General features: G+C 38.7%; 1 protein-coding gene across 1 annotated transcript in view; it reads right to left on the bottom strand.

Annotated features, from left to right (window-relative positions):
* SBF2 (SET binding factor 2) overlaps positions 1 to 17,730 on the bottom strand; it is a 523,750-nt gene that overhangs the window by 339,717 nt on the left and 166,303 nt on the right. The window lies entirely within an intron of this gene.

The raw sequence follows: 17,730 nt of genomic DNA, 5'->3' as shown, positions 1-17,730 counted from the left end.
TTTTTTTTTTTGAGACGGAGTCTCGCTCTGTAGCCCAGGCTGGAGTGCAGTGGCCGGAACTCAGCTCACTGCAAGCTCCGCCTCCCGGGTTCCCGCCATTCTCCTGCCTCAGCCTCCCGAGTAGCTGGGACTGCAGGCGCCCGCCACCGCGCCCGGCTAGTTTTTTGTATTTTTTAGTAGAGACGGGGTTTCACCGTGTTAGCCAGGATGGTCTCGATCTCCTGACCTCGTGATCCGCCCGTCTCGGCCTCCCAAAGTGCTGGGATTACAGGCTTGAGCCACCGCGCCCGGCCCAACATCACTCTTTAAAGTGAAGATGGCAAGGCAAGTCTTCAAGGAAAATTAAAAAAAAAAAAGAAGGAAACATGATACCACCAAAGAAACAAAGTAAATTTCTAGTAACTAACACCAAAGAAATTGAGATCTATGAATTGTCTGACAAAGAACTCATAATAATTATTTAACAAGCTACAAGAGGACACAGACAACTCAATGCAACCGGAAAAACAATATATCAACAAAATACAATCAACAAAGATAAAAAATGCACACACACACACACACAAGAAATTCTGGAGCTGAAGAACACAATAAATGAAACAAAAATGTAACAGACAACTTCAGTATCAGACTTGATAAAGAAAAGAAAGAATCTGCAAACTCAGAAACAGGTCATTTGATTTCCAGTCAGAGGAGAAAAAGAAAAAAAAGAATGAAAAAGAGTGAGGAAAGCCTGCAGGATTTATGGGACAAAATGAACCATATATATATATATATATATGCATGATAGAAGTCCCAGAAAATGAAGACAAAAAGAAAGGAGCAAAAGGCTTCTTTATATAAATAATGGCTTAAAACTATCCAAATCTTGAGAGAGAGATGGAATTTCATGTTCATGAGGCTCAAAGACCCTTAAAATCAAGACCAACCCAAAGAAAATTACACTAAGACATGTGTTAATCAAATGACCAGAAGTCAAAGACAAAGTAAGACTTTGAAAGGAGCATGAGAAAACTGACTCATCAGAGACAAAGAAACACCAATGAGACTAGTTTCTCCCTAAAAATGTTATGGACCAGAGAAAGGGATAATATGTTCAAAGTGCTGAAAAAAACCATGTGAACCAAGAATACTATAACTAGCAAAAATGTTTTTCAGAAATGAAAGATTAAAAACTTTCCCAAACAAAAGCTAAGGGAATTCAAAAACAGTCGACCTGCCTTACAAGAAATGCTAAATGGGGTTCTTTAACCTGAAACAAAACTATTCTAATTAATAACATGAAAACATGAAGGTATAAAACTAACTGGTAAAGGTAAGTAGACAGTCAATGTCAGAATATTATACTATAATGATGATACACAAACCACTTTTAACTCTGGTATAAAGGCTAAAAGACAAAACCATTAAAATGACTATAGCCATAATAATGTGTTAATAAGTATATTAAGATACAAAGTTGTAAATTGTGACATCAATAACAAACTGTTGGGGTGGGGGGAGTAAAAGTGCAGAGGTTTTATACGTGAGTGAATTTAAGATGTTATCAGTTTAAAAAAGACTGTTAAAACTATAAAATCTTTGATATAAGTCTTACGAAAACCACACACACACACACACACACACACACACACACCTCTAATAGATACACAAAAAATAGAAAGAAATCAAAGTATAAGACTATAAAAAAAATTAAGTCACAATGAAAAACACAAAAGAGGAAGAAAGAATCACAGGACCTACAAAGCAGCAGGAAAAAAAACTTAACAAAATGGCAATACTAAGTTCTTATCTATCAATAATTACTTAAAATTGCAAATGAAACTAAATTCTTCAATAAAAAGACAGAGTGGGTGAATGAATAACAAAACAAGACCCAACTGTATGTTGCCAACAAAAGACTCATTTTAGTTTTATAAACAGACATAGGCTAAAAGGGGATGGAAAAAGACATTCCGTGAAAATGGAAACCAAGGAGACAGATGTGAGTAATCATACAACTCCAATCTCCTGCACAACTGGCTCTGCATTAATTACTCTTTCTCTACTGCAATTCACCTGTCTTGATAAATCAGCTCTGTCTAGGCAGCGGGCAAGGTGAACCTGTTGGAGAGTTACGAATTTGGGGGCTCGTCTGGGTTTGCCCTTGTGGCTGCCTGCCTGTGGTTCAGTAGCCCCCTCTCTGGTGATAGATCCAAAGGCCAGCCCAAGCGGTCACAGTTGTCTTGGACTGGGGGCTGATTCTGGTAATCTCTCCACTGGCAGGGTGCTGCTGATCCAATGTGCATGGATTTAACTGCAATAGAGAAATAGTACTGGGGAGACACCCTGTAACTATAACCCTACCACAGGGTGTCTGTCTGTAGCTCCATGGCAGGGTGTATGTCTGTAGCCCGGTCATGGAGTGCTCATAGCTGTAGCCCCATTATGGGGTATCTGGTTTGGTGAGTATCCTAGGTGCTGCCCACGCCACCTTCCTTCTCCAGATCGGTTTGGCTCCTTCAGGGGTGTTGGTTTTTCTGTAGTCCCATGGTGGAGTGTCTGTCTGTAGCCCCATTGCATGGTGTCTGTCTTGGTTAGGCTCCATCAGGGGTCTTGGTTTTTTTGTAGCCTTGTGTGGGGGTGTCTGTAGCTCCACTGCAGGCTGGTTATCTTGGTCCAGCCCTTTTGGGGGTCTTGGTTGGCTCTCCCTAATTAGTAGGAGTCGTCTTGGTTCAGCAGACATCTCAGTCAAGAAGATTTCAGGGAGATTTCTCAGATAGAAAATAGGATAGTTTAGAAAAGATACTCTTAGAGTTCTTGGTTAGGGATCTGGATTTGGAAGGCCCTCTGCCTGTCGTGTCTTTGTGTGCGTGTTTGTTTATGTGAAGGGAATCTCTAGAGTAATTGCTGACACAAGTTCCGCACGCCTAACTCAGAGAACCCTCCTTATTTGTCTGGTCACATTCAGTGAGCCCTGAAGAAATCTCAACAGGCCTGACCTGGGGAGACTATCCATTCTTGGTCTTACCTAGCAACTACCCAATGCATTACCATTTGGAGGTCATCCCTCCCCACCTGGAGTGAACCAAAGGCAACAGGGACCAAGAGGAGAAAGTTTGAGCCTTGTCAGTTTAATATTGGGTGCTGAATGAGTTGACTAGTGTCCATTTTGTTCTATGTATTTTGCTTCAGTTGGGATGGAAAATGTTAACTCAGTTCCCCATGCAGTCTGTTGGGCAGCATCTTGCAAAATTGGGGATCTTTTGCCAATAGTTCCATAAAACAGAAAAGGGTGATTTCCTTTTGTAAAGTGGCTTAACCCCCACAGTTATGGCACAGTGAGCAGTGTCATCAAAAACCGCTCCATTTTTCTGGAAGCTGCAGAGAAATGGAACCCGGAAACCTGGTATGCCAGCAAAAAGGGTAAGAAATTCTTGCCAGTCAAAAGTTTCTGGTGTCTCTATCTCTCACTCTGTGTGTGTGTGTGTGTGTGTGTGTGTGTGTGTGTGTGTGTGTGTGTGTGGTAAATGTCAGTATTTATCTCCTCTGCAAGGGTTTGACTAATAGAAAAAAGGATTTGTGAGACTAGTCTTAGGCTGTAGCAAATCTGGTGCACTTTGTGCTAAGAATTTTCTTTCAGTGTCATTCTGTAAAGGAGAGGGGGGTATCACAGGATAGAACATGGGTTTAGGACCCCTATAAGCCTACCTTTCAGGCTGGTCAGTTGCAAACTTTGCTAGGGGTCCCTGAAACCAATACTGGATGAAATGTCTTTGTCTTATTTTATGTCCTTAAGAGCTTAACCTTGTGACCATGTGGAGATACTTTCTCTTGGTTTCTACCATCCAGAAGACATGTGACTTTAGTAATCTTATGGGAATAAAGACAGTTTTAAAGATTAGTGGTAAAATTAAAAGGCCTCGAAATTTAGACATTTGGTCTAAATTAAGGTCAGATATCAGATTTGCTAAATGCTTTAAGGTCCTAAACTGCTTCTCTGACTTTTGAAAATTGTTCAGTTTACCTACTTTGGAGCATTAGATTCTAGATAAGGCATGGGAACATGTGGATTTAGCCTGGTTCCCTAGCTATGCTGGAAAGAGTAAGACTTCATCTGCACTTTTGTCTCATCTCATCCTGCACTAATGTCCTAGCCTCCACACCTAGTACATAATTAAAATCACCCATTTATCAGCTTTTTCACAAAAAATAAAAGTTGCTAAGAGTTAAACACTGTAATATGTAATTGAGACTATGGAGAAACAGCTTGACATATAAGGTTGCAAGGTATAGTAGGAAAGTTTTGGTGGGAGATCAAAAGAAGGCATGGGGATATGGTTTTGTGAAAGAAAATGTAATTTTGTGTAATTCAGAGGGTTTTAAAGATTGTCTTAACCTAAAATAGTAAAGGGACAAAACTGAAAGTTTAAGCAAGTTGAAAAGGGTGTGTGTAGGGTTGATCCTCTAAAAAAGTTCCGGGGGTACAAGCAAGTTGGCTAAGGTTTGAAGGGGATTATTTCGTTTTTTCTGTAGGTTGAACACTAAAATAAAGGCACACTGATGTGGGGCCAGAATCTGGGCCCATGTGTCCGAGTAACGGCGTTTTCTTAGAAAATTTATCTGCTGCTTAACAGAAAATTATAAAGAGATCTAAAAGGTTCACAAAAATCTTACCTTATGGTAAAACTAATAAAAAGTGGATGGATTTATAAAATTTTATTTAAAAACTAGCTTTAGCATTAAAGATACACTAATAAAAACATAAAATTTTTCTCTTTTGAAAAAGATTTTTATGTAATATTGAGAGACAATGAAAGATTTTTGCTTGCCTTTTAAATAAACTACAAAAAATGGGGGGAGAGGGGAGAGAGAAGAAACAGATTCCGTTGGCCTCAGGGTGTCTTCATTGGGTCTAATACATTGTTTGGAAAGCTGAGTCTCCTATCAGAGTAAAGGTTTTTTTTTAAAAAAAATTTTGAGTTATCATTTTGGCCAAATGAATGACTTATGGTGACCTGAAATTCTATTTTGTGATATCCAGTGTTTTAAACCTTTGATATTTAACAAACTTTCCAAAATCAAATTATGAAGTATGTCTGTTTCTGACTTAATTAATCTTTTAGATATTATGTCCTCTAAAGCCCAAAAATGACACACTTGATTTATTTGGTATAAAAATCATAAAAGAAACACTCAAATATGAAATAGTGTTTGGCTTTCTTTGTGCTATATTTGTGTAAATGTGTTATTGGTATATGTTGTAAAATTATATGAAAGTCATAATTCTAATATAACTTAGTATATGGTACCAGTAATAATTATGTTAAATTATTGTGTGCCACAAAAGTAACAAATTTCCTTGTCAATTTTGTCTTTACCTGTGGCTAACCTAAGACTTTTTGTAATACACAGACAATTATTGTCTTGCTTTGATCCTCTTTAAATGGTGATTTTATAATCAGCTGTAAAACTCTAACAGATGTTCTTAAATGCAGGTTTCTGATAACTTTGAAGATTGTGACATTAGAATGAAGGGAAATAACTTTCAGGACTCTCATGGAGAGCTGATATGTTCATGAATATCAAGCAAAACAGGAGTTAACTGAATGGACTGAACTAACAGAAAATGAAGGCCAGGCGTGGTGGCTCACGCCTGTAATCCTAGCACTTTGGGAGGCCGAGGCAGTGGATCACCTGAGGTTGGGAGTTCAGGACCAGCCTGACCAATATCAAGAAATCCGTCTCTACTAAAAATACAAAAATTAGTTGGGCATGGTGGTGCATGCCTGTAATCCCAGCTACTTGGGAGGCTGAGGCAGGAGAATCACCTGAACCCGGGAGGCAGAGGTTGCAGTGAGCTGAGATCGTACCATTGCACTCCAGCCTGGGCAACAAAAGCGAAATTCCATCTCAAAAAAAGAAAGAAAGAAAGAAAATGGAAGTAAACTTTTTTTTTTTTACTTTTTTGCCTAAAATGTTGCTGATCCTTTTTGTTTTTCAGAGCCAAGAACTTTCCTTTTGAGCTATTTACAACTTTTAACCATTGAGTAAAACATACTCCTGTTAACAAAATTTGGAGCATATTTGCTTCTCTCTACCTGATTTCTCCAGAATATAAAAACTGTGAGTCTTCTCAACTCATGGCAGTATAGTTATTTGCGTAAGTACAATAAGAATATGTTTTCCGGCCGGGTGCGGTGGCTCAAGCCTGTAATCCCAGCACTTTGGGAGGCCGAGACGGGTGGATCACGAGGTCAGGAGATCGAGACCATCCTGGCTAACACAGTGAAACCCCGTCTCTACTAAAAAATACAAAAAAAAAAAAAAAAAAAACTAGCCGGGCGAGGTGGTGGGCGCCTGTAGTCCCAGCTACTTGGGAGGCTGAGGTAGGAGAATGGTGTAAACCCGGGAGGCGGAGCTTGCAGTGAGCTGAGATCCGGCCACTGCACTCCAGCCTGGGCGACAGAGTGAGACTCCGTCTCAAAAAAAATAAAAAAATAAATAAGAATCTGTTTTCCTTAACAGGATACAACTAGAGAAACTAGTTATTTTACCAAGGCTTTGAGTGGAATGGAGTGCTTTCCTTTAAGGAATCAAACTTGACTTAGAGCGCCAATCAAATCCCCTTGGGAAAACTGGTGTCATACCTTGTCTACACAGTCCCTGTGCAGGGTTCCTGACCTGTGGTAAGTAAAGAATGCCACTTTCTGACAGGCCCAGAAGCCCCAAGTTATCTTCAGACCTCAAGAGGAGAGGAATTTACCCAACTTAGAGGTATTTGAGGGTACAAATCCATGGCTGGGCATGGCTTTTAAAAAGTCTTATCTGAGATTCCTTAGGGAACAGAGTTCCATCAAAACCTATGGGGAAAACGATTATTCTTGCTGCATTTTATGCAAATAATCAGGCCAAGTATAATAGGACTAAAGTTTGTTTTGCAAATAAATCAGTCCTATCATGATTTATGTTTAATAAAAATGGGTACTAGAAAGAGAACAATTATGCTTTACAAAAACTATAGTACATCTGTTTTTAGCTGTTCTTAAGGTTTTTTTTTTTTTTTCCTGCAGTTTGGACTAAATCCCAAATTCTTGGCAGGCTACCAGTCCCCATACTAATGCTTTCAAATCTTTACTTTTAAAACTGAGAATTGCACCCCTTAATCTTAATATTCATGATTTACCTTATAGTACACTGTTCTCTTAAATGCAGTACTAAAACTATATATGACAATACTAACTCCTTTGTCATGCAAGCCTTGGAACCCCAGCCAGGCCTGCGTGAGTACATTCAGACAGTTGCAAAGCAGTTCCACTACTCTTGCCTTGGGGTAACACCTACCCCCATTATGCCCTGGTCAGCAGGAAGAAATTACAGCAGTATTCACCCTTTTCCCATTTTCATTAACCAACACCTTAGTTTAAGGTGTTAACAAAACCCAAAGGTAGGAATTGAAACTGCCAGTGCAAAATAATATAACAGACAGTGAAAGAGATCTGACCTAACCAACTCCATCTTATTTCTAACCTCTAAGCTGTTCTTGTTTATTCCTGCGCATAGGCTAAACTACCTTTGGGAGGAACTTAGTTTAAAACTTGGTTTATAGTTTAAAACAAAGACGTTAAAAACGGCCCTTTCCCCAAACAAATCCCTTTTTACTAGGGGACTAGACTGCTTCTGTAGGACTAACAAATTAGTCAAAATATTACAAAGTATGGTTTAAGAGTCATGCAGCTGGACGCTACAAGATTGTGACCTTCGACAAATTGCTCCTGGGGATAAAATCACTATTGTAAAACCTAAGACCAGTGCTTGAGATATTCTGCAGACCCTACACTCAATGGATCCGCTAGCACCACCCAAAGAGATAAATTGGCTCCTCTGATCTTGTGGTCCCCACCCAGGCACTGACTCAGTGCAAGAAGACAGCTTCAACTCCCTGATTTCATCTCTGACCTGACCAAACAGCACTCCTGGCTCACTGGCTTCCCCCAACCCACCAAGTTGTCCTTAAGAGTGGAGGTTGCAATACTTAAAACAGACAAAATAGACATTAAGTAAGAAACTTTAACAACAGAAAAAGAGATTTGTTACATAATAATAAAGAGGTCAATTCATCAAGAGAATATAACAATTTAACAAATATATGCAGTCAGGCGGTGGCTCATGCCTGTAATCCCAGCACTTTAGGAGGCCGAGGTGGGTGAATCACTCGAGGTCAGGAGTTCAGGACCAGCCTGGGCAACATGGAGAAACTGTCTCTACTAAAAATACTAAAATTAGCCGGGTGTGTTATCTGGCACCAGTAACCCCAGCTACTTGGGAGGCTGAGGCAGAAGAATTACTTGAACCTGGGAGATGGAGGTTGTAGTGAGCCGAGATCCTGCCACTGCACTCCAGCCTGCGTGACAGAGTGAGACTCCGTCCCAAAAACAAAAAAACAAAACAACAAACAAAAAATATATATATACACTTACATATATGTACCTAACACTGAAGGACCTAAATATAAAGAAAATATTAACAAATTTGAAGGAAGAAATAGAAAGCAACACTATAATATTAGGAGACTCCAATAGCTCTTTTTTCAACAATGAATATATCATCCAGACAAAATATAAAGAGGCAAATAATGGTCTTGAACTACACTTTAGACTAAATAGACCCAACGGATACATATAGAACATTCTATCCAATAGCACCAGAATACAAATTCTTCTTAAGAATACATAGAACAGCCGGGCTCGGTGGCTCAAGCCTGTAATCCCAGCACTTTGGGAGGCCGAGACGGGCGGATCACGAGGTCAGGAGATCGAGACCATCCTGGCTGACACGGTGAAACCCCGTCTCTACTAAAAAATACAAAAAACTAGCCGGGTGAGGTGGCGGGCGCCTGTAGTCCCAGCTACTCGGGAGGCTGAGGCAGGAGAATGGCGTGAACCCGGGAGGCGGAGCTTGCAGTGAGCTGAGATCCGGCCACTGCACTCCAGCCTGGGCGACAGAGCGAGACTCCGTCTCAAAAAAAAAAAAAAAAAAAAAAAGAATACATAGAACATTCTCTGGAATATATCATATGTTGGCCCATAAAAATAAATCTTGGCCGGGCGCGGTGGCTCAAGCCTGTAATCCCAGCACTTTGGGAGGCCGAGATGGGCGGATCACGAGGTCAGGAGATCGAGACCATCCTGGCGAACACAGTGAAACCCCGTCTCTACTAAGAAATACAAAAAATAGCCGGGCGAGATGGCGGGCGCCTGTAGTCCCAGCTACTCGGGAGGCTGAGGCCGGAGAATGGCGTGAACCCGGGAGGCGGAGCTTGCAGTGAGCAGAGATCCGGCCACTGCACTCCAGCCTGGGCTACAGAGCGAGACTCCGTCTCAAAAAAAAAAAAAAATAAAAAAATAAATCTTAACAAATTCCAAAAGACTGAAATCATATCAAGTATCTTTTCTAACCACAAGGGTTTGTTGGGTGTTTTTATCATGAAAAGGTGTGGAGTTTTGTGAAAGTCTTTTTCTGTATTACTTGGGGTGATCATGTGATTTTTTTTTCCTTTACTCATTCAATATGGTGTATTACATGATCAATTTGTTTAATGTTGAACCATCCTTATATTACAGGACTAAATCCCAGTTGGTTGTGGTATATAATCTTTTAACATACATCTAAATTTGATGTGCTAGTATTTTCTTGGGTATTTTTACATCCATGTTCATAAAGGATATTGATATATAGTTTTCTTATCCTATAGTGTCTCTGTCTGGCATTGGTATCAGGGTAATGTTGGCATCATAGAAAGAGGAAGTGTTCCTTCCTCTTCAATATAGGCATGATTCACTTAACAAATGGGATACATTCTGAGAAATGCATTGTTAGGTGATTTCATCACTGTGCAAACATCACAGGGTATACTTACACAAATCTAGAGGACAGAGCCTACTATACAATCCAAGGCTGTGATACAGCCTATCGCTCCTAGACTATAAATCTCTACAGCATGTTATTATACTGAATACTATATGCAACTGAATACAATGATAAGTATTTGTGTATCAAAGCATACCTAAACATATTAAAGGTAATGTATTATGCTATAACATTATGACAGCTATGACATCACTAGGCAAAGGAATTTTTCAGTTCCAGTATTATCTTATGGGACCACCATCATATAAATGGTCCATCATTGATTGAAAGGCATTATGTGGTGCATTACTATATTTTGAAAAAGTGTGACAAGGATTGTGATATGGTTTGGCTGTGTCCCCACCCGAATCTCATCTTGAATTGTAGCTCCTATAATTCCCACGTGCTGTGAGTAGGACCTGGTGGGAGATAACTGAATCATTGTGGTGGTTCCCCCATACTGTTTTCATGGTAGTAAATAAGTCTCATGAGATCTGATCGTTTTATAAGAGAAAACCTCTTTCACTTGGCTCTCATTCCCTCTTTGCCTGCTGCCATGTGGAATGAGCCTTTCACCTTCCACCGTGATTGTGAGACCTTGCCAGTCATGTGGAACTGTGAGCCCGTTCATTCAATCTCTTTTTCTTTGTAAATTAGCCAGTGTCAGGTATGTCTTTATCAGCAGCATGAAAACAGTTTGCTATACAGATTGGTATTAAGTCTTCTTTAAATGTTTGGTAGATTTCACCAGTTAAGTCTTTAACTTCAGGACTTTTGTCACAAGATTTTTTTATTACAATCCCTTACTAGTTATAGGTCTTTTCAAATTTTCTATTTCATGACCTAGTCTTGGTAGATTTTGTTTCTAGGAATTTGTATATTTCATCTAGGGTTACCCAATTTCTTGGTGTAGAACTGTTCATAGTATTCTCACAGTATGATCTTTTTTACTTCTGCAGAATCAGTAGTAATGCTCCCACTTTCATTTCTGATTTTAGCAATTTGAGTCTTGTCTCTTTTTTTCTTAATCAATCTAACTAAAACTTTGTCAATTTTGTTTTAAAAAGCCAACTTTTGGTTTATTGGATTTTCTTATTTTTTCTATTATCTTTTTTACTATCTCTGCTCCAGTATTTATTATTTCCATCCTTCTGCTAGCTTTCGGTTTAGTCTTTTTTTTTTTTCAATAGTACCTTAAGTTGTTAAGTTAAAATGTTGATTTGAGACCTTTCCTGTTTTTTAAGGTAAGTGTCTATAGCTATAAATTTCCACCTTAGCACTGCTTTCACTGCGTCCTGTAAATTTTGGTATGTTTTGTTGTCATTTTTATCCATCTCTAAGTATTTTCTAATTTCCCTCATGATTTGGCAGGGTGCGGTGGCTCACACCTGTAATCCCAGCACTGTGGGAGGACAAGGCAAAAGGACTTCTTGTGCCAAGACAATAGCTGAGACTAGCTTGGGCAATGCAGTCAGACCTCATCACTCCAAAAAGCTTTTAAAATTAGCCAAGCATGGTGGTGCACACCTGGAGTCCACGCTACTCAGGAGGCTTAGGTGAAAGGATCACTTGAGCCCAGGAGGGGGAGGCTGCAGTGAGCTGAAACTGAACCACTGTACTCCATCCATCTTGGGCAAGAGAGTGAGACTCTGTCTCAAAAAAAAAAGAGTGCCATTTTATTTCCATAAATGTGAGAATTTTTCAATTTTACTTCTGCTAGTGAGTCTAACTTCATCCTGTTATGGTCAGAGAAGATACTTTGTATATCTCTTTTTAAATCTGAGGCAAAAATTTGTGTCCTAAAACATGATCTATCCTGGGAAATATTCCATGCATAACTGAGAAGAATTTGAAAAGAAAAAAGAAAAAGGAAACAGTACCAGCCCTTTAAATCCCCTGGAGGTCACTTGTCAAAAGAAGAACAGTTTGAAACAATGGTGGAAGGTATAACAACAATGGCTGCCCACCTTTTTGTCTGGAAATCTGTGATCAGAAGCAGCAATCAGCAATCAGAGGAAAGATCCCCAATATTTGGAGAACAGGCTCCTCTCTTCTGCAATGTGGGTGCAAACTGCTCCAGGAATATGTACATGGCTGACCATCATGGGGCTGGGTGTGAGAGATAGGGAGCTGGTACTGTGCTAAGAGCTGAAACTGACCAAAACTAACTACATTTATCGTCTAAACCTTTTCCTGGAAACTGTAAGCATTAAACAGTCTCCAGAGTTCCAAAATAGTCACATTAGATTCTACCAGTGCAACTGTTGTCTAGGTGGGGAGACAGATTCCCACTGCTTCCTCCTCAGCCTCTTCCCATAATCCTCCAATAGATTTTCTTAAATAAATTTTCCTTTATTTGCTACAAGACCTTAGGACCATTTCCAGAGACTTAAAATACTTGAGCATCTCATGCTATCATTTCAGAAGTCATGTTTGACTATATTATTTTCTCTTCTTCACAGAGTATTAAACAAGGCTTGCATTCCTGGGATAAAGTCTACTTGATCACAGCATATGATCTATTTTATATATTGCTAGATTCAATTTGTTAATATTTTGTTAAGGATATTTTTATTGTCTTCAATGGGAACACTGGCCTTTTTCAACCCCTGTACGTGTTTGCCTGATTTTAAGGTGAGAATAATGCTGGCCTCATAATTAGTTGGAAAGTATTCCTCCTCCTCTATTCACTGAAAGACTCTGTGAACGATCAGCTACAGATAGATTAGCGCGGTAGGGATTCAAAAGAAAACACTGTGTCTTGAGAGGACTGATACAGTTGGTGAAATCTGACCTGCTAAAGCCAGTCTTAGGAGGGGTGAAGAAATACCATAACTAAGGGAACAAATATGAGAAATTTTAAAACAAACCAAGGAAATAAGCAGCCTACTTTGCTGTAACTCAGAAACTTTTGGCACATTGGTAATAAGCTACTAAAACATGATGATAGAAACATACAAGGAATTTATATCTCCAACTTTCAATCACTTCATGAAGAATAATCACACTGCTATAATCTTACTAAAGTAAATAGATTAAGTAAATGGATTGTACCATTCTTCACTTATACAATGTGAACATGGTATCACTACATGCTATGTAACTTTTGAATAACAGAGAAGGCATTTGATATTCTTTTAGCCTGTGAAAAGTAAGAGCTCACTTTTTTTATATTTAGAGAATATCCAACGTAAGGCCATTTCACTAACATATGCTGTAAATGTCAAACACTTGCTCTCTTAGTCTTCTTTGCAGCCAGGGAAAGGCACATGACCTAACCTATGTCAATCAGCCATCAGCTGAAGCATGAATAGGTAACTGGAAGCAATAGTCAAATCCAATTTTCAAAGCACATTCTGGCTTCTACAGCTATATCAACCTCTAAAAATACAATCTAATGCATAGTGACAGAAAGCATATCAGTGATAGCTGACAGAGGGAGGCACATGGGGAAGAGCAGGAGGGAGATTACCAAGAGGCAATAGGAAATTATTAGAGTTGATGAATATGACATTATCTTCAAAAGTGACTTCAGGCCGGGCGCGGTGGCTCAAGCCTGTAATCCCAGCACTTTGGGAGGCCGAGACGGGCGGATCACGAGGTCAGGAGATCGAGACCATCCTGGCGAACACGGTGAAACCCCGTCTCTACTAAAAAATACAAAAAACTAGCCGGGCGAGGCGGCGGGCGCCTGTAGTCCCAGCTACTTGGGAGGCTGAGGCAGGAGAATGGCGTAAACCCGGGGGGCGGAGCTTGCAGTGAGCTGAGATCCGGCCACTGCACTCCAGCCCGGGCGACAGAGCCAGACTCCGTCTCAAAAAAAAAAAAAAAAAAAAAAAAAAAGTGACTTCATATCTGTTTAGATATGCCAAAGCTTTTCAAATGTGTGTAGTTTTATTTTTTATTTTTATTATTATTTTAGACTCAGGAGGTACATGTCCAGGTTTGTTACATGGGTATATTGCTTGATGCTGAGGTTTGAACTTCTAATGATCCCATCTTCCAAGTAGTGAACACAGTACCCAATAGGTGGCTTTTGAACCCTTACCCCACTTCCTCACTTCCCTCTGCAGTTTTTAATATGTGTAGTTCACTGTGTGTAAATTATATCTTTTTGAATACCTTTTTGAAATAAAGAAAATAAAAGATAGGGAAAAGCCTTTGTTCCAGGAGTAAGGCAGTAATCCTTTAGATACACACCAAAAAACACAACTGGCCAGGCACAGTGGCTCATGCCTGTAATCCCAGCACTTTGGGAGGCAGAGGCAGGCAGATCACCAGAGGTCAGGAGTTCGAGAACAGCCTGGTCAACATAGTGAAACCCCGTCTCTACTAAAAATACAAAAAAAATTAGCTGGATATGGTGGCGTGAACCTGTAGTCCCAGGTGGCATGTGCCTGGAGGCATGAGAATCGCTTGAACCCGGGCAGCAGAGGTTGCAGTGTGCCAAAATCGCACCACTGCACTCCAGCCTGGGATACAGAGCGAGACTCCAACTCAATTAAAAAAAAAAATCCACACAATTTAAAAAATTGATGAAATTGTTAAACCTCAGTTTTTTTTAAATATAAAGTAATAAAAAACCCACAGATTGAAAGAAAAACATTTGCAAATCATATAACTGAAGGACTTGTATCCAGATAGATTTTTTTAAATCTCTAAACCAAGAAAAATCAAATTTAAAATAAAAATCCAACTTAAAAAATGGGCCAAAGAGTTGAACAAGTACTTTACCAAATAAGATATACAGATGGAAAATGAGCTCATAAAAATGCTCAATATTCTAATTCACTAGACAAATGAAAATTAAAATACGAGATGCCACTACACTGTAGTCCAATGATTAAAATTACACCAATTGTCCCTTCCTAGATGTTAGCAGGATGTGGAGGCAATGGACCTCACTCTACTTGAAGAAATGTAAAATGGTGTACAATATATTTGAAAAATACTTTGGCAGTTTATTCCAAAAGTTAACTATATACATATATATAGTTAAATAAGTCCAGGCCATTCAACTTCTACAAATTTACCCAAGGGAGATGAAATCATGTGTTCACTTGACACAAATATTCATAGTAACTTAATTTATAATAGCCAAAAAACTAAAACAACCAAACATTCATCAACAGGTGAACAGATAAAGTGTGGCATATACATATAAATGGAATACTATTCAGCAATAAAAGATGAATTATTAATCCATGCAATAACAAAGACAGATCTCAAAATAATTACACTGAGTTAAAGAATCTAGATAAAAAAGAATATTGTATGACTCCATTTAGGTAAAATTCTATAAAATACAAACTGATCTTGTACTAGTTTCACAGGGCTGCTGTGACAAATTACCAGAATCTTGGTGGTTTTAAACAACAGAGATTTAATCTGTTGCAGTTCTAAAGGCCAGGGTCCAAAATCAAAGTGGTGGCAGGACTGGTTCATTCTGGAGGCTCTGAAGGATAATGTATTCTGTGCCTCTTGCCTAGCTTCTGGTGGCTGCCAGCAATACTTGGCATTCCTTTGCTTCTAAATGCATTATTCCAATCTCAACCTCCATCACATCACCTCCTCTTTATGTCTCCTCCCCTCTCTTCTAAGGATATTTGACATTGGATTTAGGGCCCATCCTAATACAGGATGATCTCATCTGAAACCCTCAATTACATTTGCAAAGATGTTTTTTACCAAATAAGGTACCATTCACAGGTTATGGATAGACATATCTTTTGGGGTGGGGGCACCATTCAACCCACTGCAAAGCTCTAGTGACAGAAAGCACATCAGTGGTTATCTGGAGATGGGGAGGGATTAGAGGAAAGAATTACAAAGAGGCATGAGAAGACTTCTAGGGTGACAGATATATCCACTATCATGACTGTGGTAGTGACTTCATAGATATAAATGTATATTAAAAGTTATCAAAGTATATACTTTGTGACAAGAATATCATAATTTCTCACATCTGAGTCTCTGAATACAACCATCAAATATAACCTAAGTAAGTAACCATAAATTCCAACACGATAGAAGAAATAGTTTTAAAAAGATGTGGAATTGAGAAAGGAATGCAGACCACTGAGTTATAAATTAATAAATGACAGAGACTAAGGAAGAACGAGTTCTGCTACCCCAAAAGGGAAGACAGGTAAATCAGACAGTTTAAAATTAGTTCCCTAAGCATTGTCTTCTACATAGACCCTAACACAAATATTGCTGGAGTGAGTCAATGGATCAATGAAGCACTAATTTAGAGTTCCCTGTGTTAACTAGGAAGCAGTATTTATAGATTCAGGGCAGTTTGGGTGCTTGTTGGGACAAAGTAAGGCACACAGAACCTCAAAGAAGGCTGCAAAAACAAACAGTAATAGTTACCTTCTTAAGCGGACTGTATGTACCAGTGCAACAAACCAGATTTCTATAGTAACATTAGCAAACATAAGATCAAATAAATTAAGGTTTCCACTTGAACTCTCATTTGCCAAGAAAAAAATTTTACATGGTGCAGACTAGAGGAGGAGGAAAAGTTAGAAGAAAGAATAAGATGAAAAGAGTAGGAACCTCCAAAGGCTGGCCCCTTCTAAGCCTCTTATAATACCTACAATTTGGTGATGTGCTGGAAAATATGCTGAACATAAAAATTCCTGCCATATTGTTTAGAAACCGCCAAATACAATACATATGCAAAAGGCATTTTTTTCTATTCCACAGAAAGTTCAAAGTCATATATATATGCAAATAGCTGTAGATTTATCTGTGAATAAACTTTATAATGTTATTATATGAAAAATATATTACATATTAAAGGACCAAAAAATAATCCTTGAGAAAGATCAAACATCTTCTTTAATGAGGGAGATTTACTAAGCAGCAACCATTTGTTCTAGTGTACTGAGTTTAATTCACATGACTAGCAGCTTGATTTGGCAGTCTCAATGCATAAGACAAATAATTCACAAAAGTTTGACAATATTATTTTTAGCTCGCATGCTTCTTAGATTCAGCCCACAAATGCTCCTGCTTTATGCTACTCTAGGGACTCCATTCAGATACAAATACATTTGTCAGCGACTGGGAGGCTGAGGGAGGCACTCAGTGCACACAACATGATATTGTGAGAATCCAAATTTATCATCTTATTTGGGTAGACACTTAGAATAATTAAAAAAGGACTGTTGTTGCTTCTACATGGACTCAATGAAATAAGATGGTATAATTCAGACCACATAACATTATGTACTAGAAGTATGTTTCTAGTAAGGGTTATGGTTACCAATGATCATTACCTAAAAAGTTTAACAATTTAATTGATCACCCTTTCATAAAACAATGTTTGAGAATGGTCACCTAAAACATCTTGTTAAATGTAAACCGTGTTTTCACATACCTTGATTATATTATGAAGCACAAAACATTTTTATTTTTCATGAGGGAGAACTATATCTAAAATTAGAACTTAACACAAACATGTGAATCAATTGTTTCCCCAACTACTTCCAAACAAAATATTTCAAATTCCTCACAAGATTCTGCAAACCCATGAGTACAAGCTCTAATCTTGACACTGAATTTGGATCACCTCCATGGAGGAAATCCACGAACCAGATGTGGATTTATTCTTCCAGATGTATTTCACATGTATGAGGAAAAATAAAACATTTCTTCACGGCCTTTATTTGAGGCCACTTAAAAATACACTAGATAAAAATAGCAAAAGGAAATCCTACAAATCTTGAGTCTTCCACTGTTCTGAAGGAATCATTTATTGAATTATTACTCAATTAACCAAACTACATATAGAGTAGTTTTCATATTATCAATGCACAATAAAGTTACTAGTAA

Source organism: Theropithecus gelada, chromosome 14 (assembly GCF_003255815.1).
Source record: "Theropithecus gelada isolate Dixy chromosome 14, Tgel_1.0, whole genome shotgun sequence".
In the NCBI taxonomy this organism is placed as follows: Eukaryota; Metazoa; Chordata; class Mammalia; order Primates; family Cercopithecidae; genus Theropithecus; species Theropithecus gelada.
Note: the sequence above shows the minus strand (reverse complement) of the source record. Positions and strands in the feature narration are given on the sequence as shown.